This window comes from Ahaetulla prasina, chromosome 6 (assembly GCF_028640845.1).
Source record: "Ahaetulla prasina isolate Xishuangbanna chromosome 6, ASM2864084v1, whole genome shotgun sequence".
In the NCBI taxonomy this organism is placed as follows: domain Eukaryota; kingdom Metazoa; phylum Chordata; class Lepidosauria; order Squamata; family Colubridae; genus Ahaetulla; species Ahaetulla prasina.
In genome coordinates, this window is record NC_080544.1 from 956,114 (window position 1) to 970,820 (window position 14,707).

The window sequence follows — 14,707 nt, forward strand, 5'->3', positions numbered from 1 at the left end:
ATAAAATAAAATGGAATATCAGTGGTTTGATTCAGGATGGTGATATGAACGATGCAATATAATTAATTCAAAATTGAATACTTTGTATAAAGTGAGAGAAGAAATACTTATAGTTAAACAAATGAATAATGGACTAAAAAAATTGGATATGTATCAGACTGGTAGAATGTGAAATTAGATAAATTAAATGACATGAATTTGGTGAAATTGCACAAAAGATTTGTAATCAACCAACCGACACACTGCTTGTATTTGTATTGAAGATGTTTTTTTATGTATGTCTGTCTAAAATTTTTTTTAAAAACTTTTCCAAAAAAAAAAAAAAAGCAATGGCTCCTTAAATTTTAACATTCTGCAATTTGAAGCCCTTGGAATCAGTACCTGAGGCTTTTGATGAATGGGACAAATCAGCCACTTTTCCAGGCCTTTTAGAGAGAGCTATTTAAACAAATACACAACTTAATTCTTTAACGGCACTTTAAATGTTCATATTCACAATGAATAGATTTCACCAGAAAATTAAAAAATGCCCTAACGAAGACCATCACCGTAATTTCATGCACATCTACTCAATCTACTCCATTGAGTTAGGTAGGACTTACATCTGAGCAAACCTGTATATGACTGAGCTGCTTGTATCAACACTTCCTAGTCTTGTATCTAAAAGAAAAATAAAATGGACATTCATTTTGTGATTTAGAGCTTCTTAGTAGCTCATTCTAAGACTGTTTCTAGGAGTTCCAGCACATTCGTGGAATTCTACTTTCTATTGGATTATCTAGCCAAAGAGTGACCATGGATCAGAATAACAGAATAATAGACTTGGATCAGTGGTGAAATCCAATTTTTTTTTACTACTGGTTCTGTGGGTGTGGCTCGGTGGGCATGGTGTGGTTGGTGGGTGTAGCTTGGTGGCCGTGGCAGGGGAAGGATACTGCAGAATCTCCATTTCCATCCCGCTCCAGGGGAAGGATACTGCAAAATCTCCATTCCCACCCCACTCCAGGGAAAGGATATTGCAAATCTCCATTCCCACCCCACTCTGGGGCCATTTGCTGGTTCTCTGAACTACTCAAAATTTCCGCTACTGGTTCTCCGAACTGCTCAAAATTTCCACTACCGGTTCTCCAGAATCTGTCAAAACCTGCTGAATTTCACCCCTGAGTTGGAGGTCTTTTAGTCCAACCCTCTGCTCAAGCAGGAGTACCTTTACCATTCCAGATAAGTGGCTGTCCAATCTCTTCTTAAGAGCCTCCAGTGATGGAGCACCCACAACTTCTGAAGCCAAGATGTTCCACTGGTTAATTGTCCTCACTGTTAGGAAGTTTCTCCTTAATTCCAGACTGCTTCTCTCCTTGATTAGTTTCCATCCATTGTTTCTTGTCTTGCCCTGATCAACATGATCATTTCTTGGGGTGCACTAACTGATCCCTGCATTAAGTTCCAAATGTTTATAGAAGCTTTTTGTTTGCATCTGAGCATACGCTGAGTTGAGTACTTGTATTCAAGATCTTAATTGACTATGGAGACCTTTGCTTGGTGATTTAGAAACAGACTGAATCAGCTTGGACCATTTAATATAGTCCCTCATTCAAAACAGGGACTTCCAAAGTAAGATTTGGAAATCTAAAACCTTCTGTGCCTCATTGAATCTCCGGGAAAAACCACAAATTGCTTCTAATATTTTTAATTTTAATAGAATTGGAGGAAATATTCTGCCATAAAAGGTTTTCTTTTATTGCTTCCTTTTATAGCTAAGATGATGAAGTCTGCAAAATTTTGGACAAATAGATGAAGGCAAGTCTGTTTTAATTATTTATATGTGTGTATATAGAATTACACAAGAATTCTTTTAGTTTATAAGAAAATGTGGTTATATTAATGATTTCCAGATCACCAGCTCATCTGTTTCTCAGCCCTTTATTATACATTTTTAAATAAGAATGGAATAGAGTTTTACTTCTGTGACCCTTCTCTGCTTCTCCTAACATTTTTGTTGTGACAAGGTCTGAATTTTGGCTCATAATTTTGGTAATTTTTATATGCAGAGGCCATCAGCCCATCACTATAGAATAGAATAGAATAGAATAGAATAGAATAGAATAGAATAGAATAGAATAGAATAGAATAGAATAGAATAACAGAGTTGGAAGGGACCTTGGAGGTCTTCTAGTCCAACCGCCTGCTTAGGCAGGAAACCCTACACCACTTCAGACAAATAATTGTCACCCATTCCTGCTCCTGCCTCTGAGTAAACACTGGTCATTCTTTCACCTCCTTGTTCAAAATTAACTTGATCAAATTTGGAGTGTATCCAATTTTTTTTACCATGTTATAAAAAAAGACGTTGATACTTTAGAACAGGGTCACCAACCTTTCAGACCTCAGGGACCACTAAATTCATAGTTTTAAATCCCGTGGACCACTAATATGATTTTTTAAAAAAAGATAAATAATATTTAGTGCAATATAAAAAATGCACATAACTTTTCCGCGGACCACCATAATTTTCTCGCAGACCACCAGTGGTCCACGGACCACCAGGTGGTGACCACTGCTTTAGAAAGAGTGCAGAGAAGAGCACCAAAGATGATTAGGGGGCTGGAGGCTAAAACATATGAAAAATAGTTACAGGCAGGAGAAGCAGCAATGGATGGATACCGATCAAGGAGAGAAGCAATTTAGAACTAAGAAGAAATTTCCTGACAGTTAGAACAATTAATCAATGGAACAACTTGCCTGCAGAAGTTGTGGATGCTCCAACACTGTAAGTTTTTAAGAAGATGTTGGATAACCATTTGTCTGAAATGGTAGAGTCTCCTGCTTGAACATAAGGGTTCAACTAGAAGACCTCCAAGGTCCTTTCCAACTGTTATTCTGGATTGCAGAAAGAGAGGTGTCCATTGGATGGAAGCAATGAGTTCAGGTTTTCTGTGTCTCTTTGCTGCCATCTAGTGATTTTTGTTTTTAATTGCTTTTTATATACAAAAGACAGTAAAACAAAATAAAGAAAAATAAAGAAAATAGAAATAATTACAATGCAATGAAATGCATACCATCAATTACACATTCATTTTAGTATATATATGTTATATAACATACATACATACATACTACAACAAACTACAACACCAAAGCTCAGGACATTATAACACAACCTACCACCCAGGATGTTACAGCACAAGACTCAGGAGGTCACATTTCCAGAACTCAGGATGTTTCCACACAGCCCATTAACCAGGTCGTTACAACACAAAAGACTAATGGGCACACAACTAGGACCACATCCACACAGGATGCTATGAAGCAGCCGACTAATCTGCAAACACCCACTCCATGTACCAATCAAGATGCAACCACGCAGCCAACCAACCCGCTTACAGCTACACTCCCCACCTCCCCACCAGTATTTATAGAGAGACGGCAGCTTTGCTTGCACAAGCACAAAGCCGAAAGCTCCAGCCTGAAGATGACGAGTGGGACCTCGTTGAAACGTCGCCTAGATACTCTCAACCTTACACGGGAAAAGTCCCAAATACACCAAGACCTACATATATAAACTAATATACATATATAAACTAAAAAAAGAAATGATTCATATTTTAAACAAGAAAATAAATTGTGATTGTCTAAAAACAGATCTTTATTTGATATGAGATCAGTCTGTAGGGGAAAATAAACATGTGCCTTTAATTCAGGTTTTCATTGTTGATATAGCAGGTTGACTCCAAAGATGTAAAATGATGTTCTTCAGCTATAATCTATTTATAGGAAATTCTGAGTTGCTCAGATGTTGATATCCCCCCAAATTAGTATATCTTTAGACCTATGTCAATGCTTTAAATCTTATTTCTCTTCCCAATATTGTACTGACAAATTTAGCAATATTAAACCATAATGGGATTATTATGGGATAGGCCCAAAGTACATCTGTGCAATGTCCCCTTCATTATTTTATCCTTTCAAACTAGTGAAGTCAATTTCCAAACCATTCTCTGGGAAATCTGATGCTCTCAGAAGCTTTTGTTGGTTTTTGTTGAAACCAAAGCAACGTTTTGTTGGTTTTTGTTGAAACCAACACATTTTAAGATCAAATGCATTTTTAACATGCTTTATAACTCCAAATGAATGATTTATTAAAATAAGGTATTGTAACACCTCATTACACCTTTCTTCCAAATTACCAACTTCATGATTTCATTCATTGTGTATAAAAATAAATAGTGGGTTTACAAGCTGCCAAAATTCTTGCCAATGATAGTAATAGGAACCCTAGCAATAGTTTAGGGTTCCAAGCAACACCTCCAACGAAAGAAGACTCCAAGGCTAAAAGTTCCTCAAAGTTCCACTTTATTTGAGATGTCATATTGGCACATCTGGGAAAACCTGAATCTGAAAGCTTCTGGGTTTTCCTCACCCAAAAGACATATGGGTCCCCTGCACCCACATGTCCATCACATGGTCCAATCACTCCACCATCCCAACTGGAGATGCCTCTTAGTCACGCCATTTCAGGTGCAGGCTGAATGTCCTTGACTCCCAGAGAAAAGAATGTCGTTATGGCTAGATATCTCTACAACTCCATGTAATTCCACCTCCCAGTTTCCCACAGCATCAAGTGTGGCAGCCCTGAAAATCCAAAGAAAAAGATGGCCTCCAGGGCTGACATTAGGAGTTTTGGATACAGCTACTATGGCTGGTTCTGTGTATTTCAAGGTTGTTTTCTTTGAATTCACTACCATCTAGTATGCTCTCTCTCTCTCTTCTCCCCCCCTCCCATGTGTACAGGTCTTCCAGTCACTGTTGGCTACTGTGACTACCTGGAATTTCCTTATGGCCAGGAGCACTAGGGTGTGTGTGTGTGTGTAAATCTGCAAGATGGTGGAAACATGGTCAAAACAGAAGCCCCACTCCTATGTATGCATGTACCAAAAAGATGGGAATTCAATCATGAGCCCATACGCGCCATCTTGTAGATTTTGGCATTGCATTCCTCCATGAATGCTTTGGCTTTTGAGGTCTTGAGCTCAGTTATTTTCCTTCCTATTTCCAATACGGATTATCTTGAGGACTTCTCTAAAGCCTTTCAAAGTGACCAATCGGTGAGCAAAACTGAAAGCCGGGTGGCATCTGTGGACTTCACTCTTTTGTTTCCCAGCCGGGCCAGTGGTAGGTACATCAATGCTTTTCAGCCAGCCATTATTCAGCCTGTAGCCCAGGGGTGTGATAAATGTTTTATGATATGCAAACCGAGGAAATGAAATGCAAATTCCCCGATATGGCCTTACGTTTATTATCCAGTATAGAGTAAATTGTGATGGCTTATTTCCAAGAAGCAGGTCTGAATGACAGGACAAGTTGACAAATTTGGAAAGGGACTTAAGGAGAACGGAAACGGTTGGACATTCATTTTGTGACCAGAAGAAATAAGAGGTTGGGAGCTGATGACAATAGCATTTAGAGCAGGGGTGTTACACTGGATTTCTTTGAGGGGCAGTTCAGCATTGTAGTTCTCCTCCAGGGGACAGGGGGGAGTAGGGAGAGGGGGCGAGATGGGATGAACTCCTCCTGCAGCATCCTTCCAGTCAAAGCGGGGCACGGGGGTGTATGCGCGGCCTTTTCTGCTTCATTTTTGGCCTGAATGACCTCCTGCAGCACTCTGCCAGACAAAAATGGGCCACTCGGGGTCCTCGTGAAGCCACTGGATGGCCCATTTTTGGCTGGCAAAGTGTTGCAGGAGGCTGTGGAGGCTGAAAATGGGCCATGGGGGGCCTCACGGGGCCCATTTTAGCTGGCAGAGGCACACAGCGGGCCAGTTCTTTGGTATTCCCAAGGTGGCCCCACTGGCTGGATTTAAGCATTCCACGGGCCACATCTGGCCCATAGGCCTTGAGTTTGACACCCCTGATTTAGAGGTTCCTACAAAACACCTTTCCTTCCTTCCTTCCTTCCTTCCTTCTTTCCTTCCTCTGCGCACCTCGCCATAAACTTTGGAAAATGTCCAGCTTTTAAGACCATTTGTTTCTTTCTTAGTCTACATTGTAAATATCCCTGATAGTTACATATCTCCATAGATTTTTTATTTCTAATTATATTTTACCCTCTCATTTGCTGTAGGATGTATGAACAGCATTAGTGTTTCAAATGGTGTTGTGGCTCCCGCCCCCGAACCTGGCCCCATCCCCGAAAGTGTCTTGGAGCCGGGCCTGCTGCCAGAAAGTGTCTTGGAGCCAGGCCTGCTGCCAGAAAGTGACTTGGACAGTGAGGGGGAAGGGCCGTCAGGACTTACCTCGGGAGTACCGGCCTTCCTGGCTCAGCTCCAGGAGCCAGAAGCAGTTCAGGTGAAAGAGATAATGAGGCCTCCTTCCCCTGACTCTTCCCCCCCCAGGCCACGCCTGCAGACCCAGCTGACAGCAATCAGGCTTGGTTGAATCCTAGGTTTGGTAGGCGGGAGAGAAGGGAACAACAGAAGCAGGGGAGGGGCAGGCCTAGGAAGTGCTGAGTCATGGAGCCACACCCCACAGGATATAAAAGGCAGCAAGAGCTGGTGTGTCTCTTTGTATCAGGCAAATCCACGGATTGGCTAGAGCTGAAGGTTGTGACTCACCGGCATCCTGGTAGCTATCAAGGGCTCTTGGCAGACGCTGATTCTTTTGCTGCCAGAGCTGATAAGAGCCGGCTAATTAAGCCATCGTTCGGACGGAGGCGAGGAGGACACAACAAATAGTTTTAATAAGTTGTGCCAGATAGGAAGATGTGGAGAGACCTGCCCCATTGAATTACCAAGAGTTAGACATGACTGAATGGATGACATCATCATAGTTTTAAGACCAGCCGGTCATCAAAATTCTGCATCAGAACTAATCAGAATATCATCAAATCAGATTAGGCATTTGTAAATTCAGTAACTACTTTATGGATGGATGGATGGATGGATGGATGGATGGATGGATGGATGGATGAATATATTTTCTCTCCCTTCCTTCCTGAAATATATTGTGCATGGGAAGGAGACAATTAAGCTTATATTTGAATACCAAACAGAGAAATATGCCAATGACATACAGTCCAAGTTTCCTCAGCCTTCTTAAGTAAGGGTGGAAGAACATTGAAGAAAGATCCAACTTAGAACTAAGGAGAAATTCCCTGGCAGTGGAAACAATTGATCAATGGAACACTTGTCCCAGAAGCTGTGGGAGCTCCGTCACTGGAGGTTTTCAAGAACAGACTGGACAGTCACTTGTCTGACCTGGTATAGGGTCTCCTGCTTGAGCAGGGGGTTGGACTAGAAGTCCTCCAAGGTCCCTTCCAACTCTGTTATTCTGCTTCTGCATACATCTTTGCACTTCCAATCTGCTCCTGAAACCACCAGTATGGCTTCAATGTGAATCTGTTCTCCTTGATGGCATCAGTTTTCCTTGATGGCACCAGAGGTGGTATTCAGCTGGTTTGGACCGGTTCAGGCGAACTGGTAGCAGCGACCTGCGGGTGGAGGGTGGGCCTGCCCGCCCGCCCACCTACCCACCCGTGTGCAATCCTGTCCTATATTGCTGCGTTTTTGATGCTGGACGCATATGCAGATGGTGCGTGTGAATGAATTGCCGTGTTTTGTGCATGCATGCGTGCACATGCTCATGTTTCCAGTGCTGGGTGAACTGGTTGCTACTATATGTGACTCTCTATATGTGACTCACACCTCTGGAGGGCAACGATGGCAAGGCTTCCCTGAAGCAAAGTGTCCCAATAAGACTTGAATATACTGTATACTGTAGATGCCATTTAAAACCTATCACCGTCACTAATGTATCAGCAAAAGAGCCAAGGTTGGATTTCTGGTGTCTTCCAGTGCAAGTTGTCAGGATTAATCACCAGATCGCTTTGGCTCTGCTGTTATCAGTCCCTAAGAAAACGGTTTTATTTCACCCTGACCTTGTTTCTTCGTGACGCTTAGTGCTTCTGATGCAACTTAATAGAGTTCCGTGTTCCTTCATTCCTGGACTTTTCCGAGAGAAATGCAGTCGCCAAGAGAATAAATTGTATTATGGCGTAGCAATCCAAGTTGATGCCGGGCAGTGATAAGTGAGTTCTAAAGCAGCACAGACAAAGTTAATAAAGAGGAATGGAAGAGTTTCTCTACTCCGTGTGTCTTGAATTCCAGGGAGTGGTTGTCTCACAAAGCTACTCAGATACTCCAAGGGTGCTAGTTCGCATTGCTTTGGTGCGCAAAAGTCACAGGACAAGACCTTCTGTGTACTTTGGTAGACTCCTAAAAAAATTATATAATAATAATAATAATAATAATAATAATAATAATAATAATAATAATAATAATAATAATAATAATAATAATAATAATACGCAGTCCTAAATGCTTGGGAAGTGTTCGTCTAGTGATCTGTGATACGAAATCCAGCATAATTATCTCATTTGCTGTGTATACTGTCATAATAACAACAGAGTTGGAAGGGACCTTGGAGGTCTTCTAGTCCAACCCCCTGCCCTGGCAGGAAACCCTACACCATCTCAGACAGATGGTTATCCAACTTTTTCTTAAAAATTTCCAGTGTTGGAGCATTCACAACTTCTGCAGGCAAGTCGTTCTACTTATTAATTGTTCTAACTGTCAGGAAATTTCTCCTTAGTTCTAATCTGCTTCTTTCCTTGATCAGTTTCCACCCATTGCTTCTTGTTCTACCCCCAGGTGCTTTGGAGAACAGCCCAACTCCCTCTTCGTTGTGGCAACCCCTGAGATATTGGAACACTGCTATCATGTCTCCCCTAGTCCTTCTTTTTATTAAACTGGACATACCCAGTTCCTGCAACCGTTCTTCATATGTTTTAGCCTCCAGTCCCCTAATCATCTTTGTTGCTCTTCTCTGCACTCTTTCTAGAGTCTCAGCATCTTTTTTACATCGTGGCGACCAAAACTGAATGCAGTATTCCAAGTGTGGCCTTACCAAGGCATTATAAAGTGGCACTAACACTTCACGTGTTCTTGATTCTATCCCTCTGTTTATGCAGCCCAGAACTGTGTTTGCTTTTTTATCAGCTGCTGCACACTGCTGGCTCATATCTAAGTGGTGTCCACTAGGATTCCAAGATCCCTCTCACAACTATTGAGCAAGGTACCACATATATGGTACCTGTGCATTTTGATTTTTTTGCCTAAATGTAGAACCTTACTTTTGCACTGTTGAATTTCATTTTGTTAGATAGCGCCCAATGTTCAAGTCTGTCAAGATCTTTCTGTATCTTGAGCCTATCTTCTGGAGTGTTGGCTATTCCTGCCAGCTTGGTGTCATCTGCAAATTTGATGAGTTCCCCATCTATCCCTTCGTCCAAGTCATTGATGAAGATGTTGAAAAGTACTGGGCCTAAAACAGAGCCTTGGGGTACTCCACTGCATACTTCCCTCCATGTGGATGTAGAACGGCACTGAAAAAAATGGCTTGTGACCGTGTTTCACACTTACGGCCTTTCTAGCATCCCCAAGTTCGTGTGATCAAAATTCAGATGCTTGGCAACCGTTTCATATTTATGACAGTCGCAGTATCCCGAAGTCACGTGATCAACTTTTTGCGATCTAGTGACAAGCCAAGTTCAATGGGGAAGCCAGATTCACCGAGCAACCGTGTTACTAACTTAACAACGTCAGCGATTCACTTAAGAGCTGTAGCACGAAAGGTCATAAAATAGAAATTTGGGGCTCAATGGTGGTCATAAGGCGAAGGTTATCTGTATACACAATTCCGCTGGTACGGCTACAGTGGAAAAAAACGCCAAAACATTTGCAAATGCAAGACAGCCACAACGGCTGAGGATGAAGATCACAAATTGGCTATTTTTCTTCTTCCAACACTGGTTACTGGATTGAAACAGGAGACCCAGCTTCAGTTCAAATTTAAAGCGATGCACTTAATTCTCCATGTGGGGGTCTTGAACAGAGGTGGTATTCAGCTGGTTCTGACCGGATTGTGCGAACCGGTAATAGATATCGCTGGTGCCCCCCCCCCCAGGCTCTATGCCAGGGGTAGTCAACCTTTTTATACCTACCGCCCACTTTTGTATCTATTTAGTAGTAAAATTTTCTAACCGCCCACTGGTTTGTGCTCACTCTCACAAATCTAACTGCGTCCTGAGCAGTGCGTCTGCAAACAAAAGAGCCTGCACCATGTATTGTCGTCTGCGCATGGCTCTCGTGTATCGTGGATTGGGTTTGACGGGGTGCTGGCTACCAGCTCTGCTTGTCTGTTACAGCTGGGTGGTGTGGGGGGAGATGCTCAAGCTATTCTGGGACGAGGCTCTTTTGTTTGCGGCTGCACTATAGCACCATTTAGTTTCACTTACGTAACGTAACGTAACCACATCTCTGACATAAATACAATAGAATGCGTCCAGAAATATTTTACTAGAAGAGTTCTTCGCTCCTCCGAAAACAACAAAATACCTTATACCGACAGGCTTGAAATCCTGGGATTAGAAAACTTACAACTCCGCCGACTTCGACATGACCTGTGTTTAACACACAAAATCATCTATTGCAATATCCTTCCTATAAAAGACTACTTCAGCTTCAATCGCAATATTACAAGAGCAAAAAATAGATTCAAGCTTAATGTCAACCGCTTCAAACTTGATTGCAGAAAATATGATTTCTGTAACAGAGTTTGTTAATGCTTGGAACTCATTACCTGACTTCATAGTCTCTACTCAAAATCCCAAAATCTTCAACCAAAAACTACTATTGACCTCACCCCATTCCTAAGAGGACTATAAGGGGCTTACATGAGAGCACAAAAGTGCCTACTGTTCCTGTCCTATTGTTCCCTTCATTATATCAAATTAATATAGCTGATGCATATTTTTTTACTTATATATATATATATTTTCTTCATGATATATTGTTTTATTTATGACAATGTTTGTGTATACTGTTGTGACAAAATGAAATTAAAAAAATGTGAACTAAACTTATGCGCGAGCGATACAAATAGTATATTTTGAGAAATTCAAGTTGTCACGGGGAATTTTATGAAAACCTAATGAAAATGTTTTTAAATAATGATATGAAATTTTTTTAAAAAGTCAATTAAATTTAAAAAAGGGAAAGTGCTTCAGTATCGAACAAAACCCCTATCGCCCACCATGAAAGCTGGAACACCCACTAGTGGGCAGTAGGGACCAGGTTTTTTTTATTTTTTTTTAATTTACTTTTATATCCCGCCCTTCTCCAAAGACTCAGGGCGGCTTACAGTGTATAAGGCAATAGTCTCATCCTGTTTGTATATTTACAAAGTCAACTTATTGCCCCCCCAACAATCTGGGTCCTCATTTTACCTACCTTATAAAGGATGGAAGGCTGAGTCAACCTCGGGCCGGGCTTGAACCTGCAGTAATTGCAGGCTGCTGTGCTCTAATAACAGGCTTCTTACAGCCTGAGCTACCACGGCCCCTTGACTACCATTGTTCTATTTCATCCTATTTAGACATGTTTTTGAGGCCAGGCACATGCATGCACACTCACCTTTACAAATCAGTAGGGAAAGTAAGTGAATACTACCCCTGGTTTTGACATAGGGAAAATTCAGAAAATAAAAATGTCCTCTTCCACTAGAGGCCACCACTAAATTTTCTTCTCTTTAGAGACAAAAGAAGGTGAGCAGCCAGAAGTCAGGTGAAAAGAGAAAACCTCTTAGTCTTTTTCTCCGGATTGCTATACAGCGATGAGTATTTCTGTCAGCTGCATAAATTCTGGGTACAAGGTTTCCCTCCGGGGACCTGGGTTTGATAGCCGAGTCATTCTTCTAAAAAAAAAAAAAGCTATGAATTAGATTTTTCAGTGAAGTGAGGGAAGCAATTTGCCTTCACATTTGTAATATATGTGAGTTTATCTTTGATGATATGAAACAATGTATAGGTATTTGCAATCACTCGTTTAGCAACAGTTCAAAGTTACAGCTGTGCTAAAAAACTGAGTTGTGACCTTTTCTTCATACTTACAACTGTTGGAAGAAATGTCCATCTGGGTTCAGTTCCAAGTGGGGAGAAAGACACTGGAAACATGGCGGTTGATTGGAAAGATGGTTTATTGATGGACAGGACATGGGTTTCAAGTCCTGGTGCAGCTGAACACATGGGTTTGAGATAGAGAGGTATTTATACCCTCTCTTGGGCCTTGCCCTTGAGTTTCCTGTTCCTGTGCAAGAAATATATTCTATTGGTTGTTGTCAGACTCCCATGTGGAGTCATGTTTGTTTGAATTACGTTTGGTTGAACCACTCCCTGGGTGCCATGTGGTGAGCTCTGCTGCTAGATGGGTAGAGAGCTAATCCTATTATGTCCTGAGGGTGAAGGTCTTTTGTCTTGTAGATAGGCTGGCCCAGTCTTTTGTCTTGTAGATAGGCTGGCAGCAAAATATTTGCTGGGGGCAGGGAGCTGAGGCTGAGTTTCTGTTTCCTTTAAGATTTTTATTTCTCTTTTAGGGGAAATATTCTGCCTTTTAATATTTCCTAGAATATTTTATTCTTCTAGGAGAGGGGTGGGTGCTAACTTTCTACACAACCGTTGGGTCGTATGATCAAAACTCAGATGTTTGGCAACTGATTCATATTTATGACAGTTGCCGTATTCCCTAACCCTTTTGCGATCTTCTGATAAGCAAAGTCAATGGGGAAGCCAGATTCAATTAATAATTGGGTTATTAACATCTGCAGAGATTCACAATAACTGTGGGAAACAAGGTCGCAAAATGGGGTAAAACTCACTTAACAACTGTCCTGCTTAGCAAGGGAAATGTTGGGCTCAATGATGGTCATAAGTGGAGGACTACCTTTTTAGTTATATTTTTGAATGTTTTTAATCGGGTATTTTAACCGCTGAGTCCAATGAAAAACAGCTTGTTCCCAAACCAAGGATAGAAAGTAGACATAATTAAAAGCGAATGTTTTCTCGTTATTAGAAAAATGTTGGAAGTTATGAGCTTGTTAGTATACAAGCTAATATATCAATGGCCATTTATGTGACATTTAAAGATCCAGGGTAGGTTTTCTTCCTTTATATTTATCGTCGTTCCTGCATATTAATGCTTTAAATGTTTGGCTAGAAGAGCCAAAACTTTATTACTTACAGTGATCAAATCTACCTCTACATATAAAAAAACTTCAATTAACACCCGGTATTTTATTTCAAAATCGAACAGCTAAAACAAATGTGAGCATGATGTAATTGCTCGCTGTCTCTACAAGGGGATTTATCACTGATATGGGGTGGTGGCCTTTGAAGGCAACTGTTAAAAAGCACTTAGGTTTACTGCTTGCTTTAAAATATATTTTAAGACACGATGCTAATTTAGCGGTGATAAAATAAAAATGCAAACCGATTGAAATATTCCGGCATCAACAGAAAAGGATTGAATACCACTCTATAAAACTGGCCCAGGTCAAAGCATTTTTCTCTAGGTAGATATTATCAACCATGGGACCGATAGAAGTCTAAAATCAGTACCGCCATATCTACCATTATGTACTTCAAACAGGAGTCATTAAAATCAACTCACCTCCATGCTAAGCAGAAGAGAAACAAAGTCAGATTGCTTGCTGTTCTTACCTCCATCTATATTCTCATTTCATGCCGTATGTGTGTGTGTACTCCTATGCAAAAAAATCCCAAGCAATTGTCTTGATTCTTTGTGGTTACCTGCATAGGTAACCATTGACCAGGTTTTAGAAGTGGTTTGCTCTTCTGTGCATCCGAGGGAGGGAGGGAGGGAGAAAGAGAGAGAGAGAAAGACAGAGAGACCCAAAGTCACCCCACTGGCTTCAAGTCAAAGGCAGGCCTAGAATTCATGATCTCCTGATTTCTGGACATTCCTGTTTAAGAAACACAAATAGTTGGAAGTCAGAGCAAGGCAAGAGTTCCTGTAGATTTGGAAATGGACCACAAAAGACCTATAACATAAAAAAAAACAACTACTTTTACTGCTCTATCAAATCCTGTTCCTGTCAAGAGTGGCGTTCCTCAAGGCAGCGTTCTTGGACCAACACTCTTCATATTATACATAAATGATCTTTGTGACCATATCTCAAGTAATTGTGTTCTCTTTGCTGACGATGTCAAACTATTTAACACCACCGACAATACATCTACCATTCAAAAAGACCTTGATCATCTAACTGCTTGGTCTAAAACTTGGCAACTCCAAATCTCAACCAGCAAATGCTCAGTTTTACATATTGGAAAAAAGAACCCAAACACTAAGTACATGCTTGATGGACATTACCTTACTGATGACCCCCACCCTGTTAAAGACCTTGGAGTTTTCATATCCAATGATCTAAGTGCCAAAGCCGACTGCAACTACATAGCAAAAAAGGCTCTAAGAGTTGTAAACCTAATCTTGCGTAGCTTCTTTTCCAAAAACACTACACTACTAACCAGAGCATATAAAACATTTGCTAGGCCAATTCTAGAATACAGCTCGTCTGTCTGGAACCTACACCACATTTCTGATATCAATACAATTGAACTTGTCCAGAAATATTTTACAAGAAGAGTTCTCCACTCCTCTGAAAACAACAAAATACCTTATACCACCAGACTTGAAATCCTAGGCTTAGAAAACTTAGAACTCCGTTGCCTTTGACAAGATCTAAGTTTAACTCATAGAATCATCTATTGTAATGTCCTTCCTGTTAAAGACTACTTCAGC

At 41.0% G+C, this 14,707-nt stretch overlaps 1 long non-coding RNA gene across 1 annotated transcript; it reads right to left on the reverse strand.

Moving 5' to 3' along the window:
- Nucleotides 1-7,557: 7,557 nt before the first annotated feature.
- On the reverse strand, nucleotides 7,558-14,286 carry LOC131201417 (uncharacterized). Its single transcript, XR_009155839.1, has 3 exons — nucleotides 12,001-14,286; nucleotides 11,525-11,804; nucleotides 7,558-8,266 (listed from the first exon to the last, which is right to left on the reverse strand). It is a non-coding gene; the product is annotated as an uncharacterized LOC131201417 (long non-coding RNA).
- Between the last annotated feature and the right edge of the window lie 421 nt (nucleotides 14,287-14,707).